Source organism: Salmo salar, chromosome ssa13 (assembly GCF_905237065.1).
Source record: "Salmo salar chromosome ssa13, Ssal_v3.1, whole genome shotgun sequence".
In the NCBI taxonomy this organism is placed as follows: domain Eukaryota; kingdom Metazoa; phylum Chordata; class Actinopteri; order Salmoniformes; family Salmonidae; genus Salmo; species Salmo salar.
This window is the reverse complement of record NC_059454.1, coordinates 44336574-44340351: the sequence shown is the minus strand read 5'-3', so window position 1 is coordinate 44340351 and position 3778 is coordinate 44336574.

The window sequence follows — 3778 nt, the reverse complement described above, 5'->3', positions numbered from 1 at the left end:
GTCTCGCTCTATCCACCAACGCCACGTTGCACCACAGACTGTCCAGGAGTTGGCGGATGCTTTAGTCCAGGTCTGGGAGGAGATCCCTCAGGAGACCATCCGCCACCTCATCAGGAGCATGCCCAGGCGTTGTAGGGAGGTCATACTGGCACGTGGAGGCCACACACCCTACTGAGCCTCATTTTGACTTGTTTTAAGGACATTACATCAAAGTTGGATCTGCCTGTAGTGTGGTTTTCCACTTTAATTTTGAGTGTGACTCCAAATCCAGACCTCCATGGGTTGATGAATTGGATTTCCATTGATTATTTTTGTGTGATTTTGTTGTCAGCACATTCAACTATGTAAAGAAAAAAGTGTTTAATAAGATTATTTATTTCATTCAGATCTAGGATGTGTTGTTTAAGTGTTCCCTTTATTTTTTTGAGCAGTATATTTAATCAATTTTTGAATAAAGCTGTAACGTAACAAAATGTGGAAAAGTCAAGGGGTATGAATACTTTCCGAATGCACTGTATATGCCACTTAGCAGATGCTTTTATCAAAAGCAACTTGCATGAAATCCCAGAGGGAATTGAACCCACAACTTTGGTACTCATTTACATTTACGTCATTTAGCAGACACTCTTATCCAGAGCGACTTACTGTAGTGAATGCATACATTTCATACATTTTTTTTTGGTCTTTTTATTTTGGTACTGGTCCCCCGTGGGAATCGAACCCACAACCCTGGCGTTGCAAACACCATGCTCTACCGACTGAGCCACACGGGACCACTCTTACCAATTCAGCCACACAGGACCTTTTTTGTCTTTCAAATATCAGTCCATGACCATTTCAACCAGAGCAAAGTATTACTTTTGTTTTCACTTACAGTTTTGTTTCCACACTTTTATACTATTAGCTGACCGCTATATATATATATATATATATATATATATATTATATATATATTTATTTGAGTATGACAGACTAAATGAAACATTTCTCTTGGTGTGTGTGTGTGTGTGTGTTTTAGGGCCTGGTTGCTTGCATGTTTTAACATGAGTCAGCCATAAACATGTGTCACCATTCCTGTGGCTCTGTATCAATGGGACTCAATCATTCACCTGTAAGTATGATACTGTACTTGTCAATGTGGAATTAGACATACGCACTGGTGACATCTTTGTCTACTACACACAGTGGCGATTTTAGCATGTAAATCTTGGTGGGGCAAAAAAAAAATTGTGGGATGCATGCCAGCAAAGCCACTAAACAACACAACACTAAACAATACTTTAATTGCACTATATCTCTGCTACACCTGGCTATTAGCGGAGCCTTGTCTAGCAGCGAAAAAGTTCATTCAGCCTCATTTACTGCCTTTTAAAAAACATTGCTGATATGGCTGACTTGCTTAAACAAATATGGTTTCTACTGACAATTGAGATCTACAAATTATGGCATAAGAGGATGACAAGCGGATAAGAGGCAAGCCGTAATTTAGATTAAGACATTAATGAGCGAGCTAGGACGGACTATTTGTTCAGTACCTTTGAAATGTACATAGACAGAATTCAGAACATGGGCCGTTCTTACAGTGTGCTCCCTGTACACCAGGTCAGAACCGTAGTATAAATAAAGGGGGTATGAAAGCTCTTACAATATTCAATGATTACATTTCTCAAAAACAGGATATAGGCTACATGTGCACCACCAAGTCAGAACAGTAGGCGAAATTAAGAGGTGAAAATAGACCAAATTATTAGGGTGAGGCACATGGGCTACTAACAGCTTACTACACAACATACGCTTAGTATTACTTTCTTAGCTGCAGTATACATATCTCCCTGGCATATTACATAATTTATGCAGCAGCAGCATACAATACATTTTTGGACTCACCACTCATTGTTGAATTTGCGATTTCCAACTTGTTGTGTAATGTTTATGTCCAATGGCCGGTGAGCACTGATTTGTTTTATCTATATTTTCTCTTCATATGACCAGGATTAAAAAGGATTTGACAGTATATTGTCAATTTGATTCATGGTGATGACTGCTAGCTAAGATTTTGAAAGTATGATGTTGACATGATCAGTACAATCAAAGCTACACCCAAGGGGCTTGAAGTCTACCCTTAGACTTGGAGGTGACGTAGTGTCCCCATGAGTGATAGAACACTGAGCCAATCACGGCACAACGCTCCGTATTTTCTGCTGGCTTGCCCCACCACCACAGAAAGCACTGAGCTAGCCTGAAACACCTGCATTTTGGAGATGCCTTACTCAAGAAAACCAAAGAGATCATGTTTGTATGCGGCATTATAAACTCAATTATATATTTTTTTGTTTGCAAACTGATATCTGACATGTATTAATGCCAAAATAACATGCTAAACAGGCAATTGTTAATTATTTTTTTCAAAAAAGGGGGGATTGACCCATGGATTATAAATGTTGGGATTGCAGTGGGAGGTATCGTTTTACTTGTTGTCATGATAATAGTCTACCGGCTTAAGGTAGAAGTGTCGTACCAGAGGGAGTATAGAAGGTTCCTGAAGGAAAAGGAAAATATCCGGTGGGAAGATATGAGTCGAAGAAAAGAGAGGCGAGAATTATAATATGCACTAGTCTGTCTAAAAATAGACATTTTCTGAACCTTTTGCTGAACCAAAAAAGTATGTTGATGGCTTGAACAGTGTTTTCTTCCTTGACTTTGACCCACACATGCTGTGTTTTATTACAGACTCGTGATAATCTTGATGAAACTATGGCGGAGAGTGAATAAACCACCTCTACCCTCTGTTCTATTGGCGAATGTACAATCACTGGAGAACAAACTAGACAAGCTCCATTCGAGCCTATCCTATCAACGGGACCTGAAAAACTGTAATATCCTATGCTTCACGGAGTCATGGCTGAACAAGGACATGGATAATATGAATCGAGCTGTTTTTTCTATACATCAGCAGGACAGAACCCCATTGTCTCTTAAACTCAAGGGCGGGAGTGTGTCTCTTTGGCAACCAGCTGTTGTTAACAATCTCTAATATTCAGGAAGTCTGGAGGTTCATGATAAGCTGTAGTTCATACTATTTACCAAGAGATTTGTCATCTATATTTTTCGTAGCTGTCTATTTAACACCACAAACCGATGCTGGCACTAAGACCACACTCAACGAGCTGTATAGGGCCATAAGCCAACAAGAAAATGCTCATCCAGAGGCAGCGCTCCAAGAGGCTAGGGGAGGGGACTCTACAGTGGCTTGCAAAAGATTCACCCCCTTGGCATTTTTCCTATTTTGTAGCCTTACAACCTGGAATTAAAATAGATTTTTTGGGGGTTTGTATAATTTGATTTACACAACATGCCTACTACTTTGAAGATGCAAAATATTTGTGAAACAAACAAGAAATAATACCCAAAAAAACAGAACTTGAGCGTGCATAACTATTCACCCCCCCAAAGTCAATACTTTGTAGAGCCACCAAAGTCTCGGGATATGTCTCTATACGCTTGGCACATCAAGACCACTTCGGGTTACCTTTCAACTGCATCCAACTCCTTTTCCCAACTACCCTGAAATCACATATGGGTCTGAAAAAAACTTTTCCCAAAAATGTCACTCCCACTGGACCAAATTAATCTTTACCATGACCATTGGAGCGAGGCTTTGGCTCTAATATCTTCACCACACCTACCACCTCCGGTAATTCTCCCTCATTCTCTTCCATTTCACCTCCAGAACTCGGTCTGGAGTACAGCTCACTCTGTACTTAACACCAATCTTCCT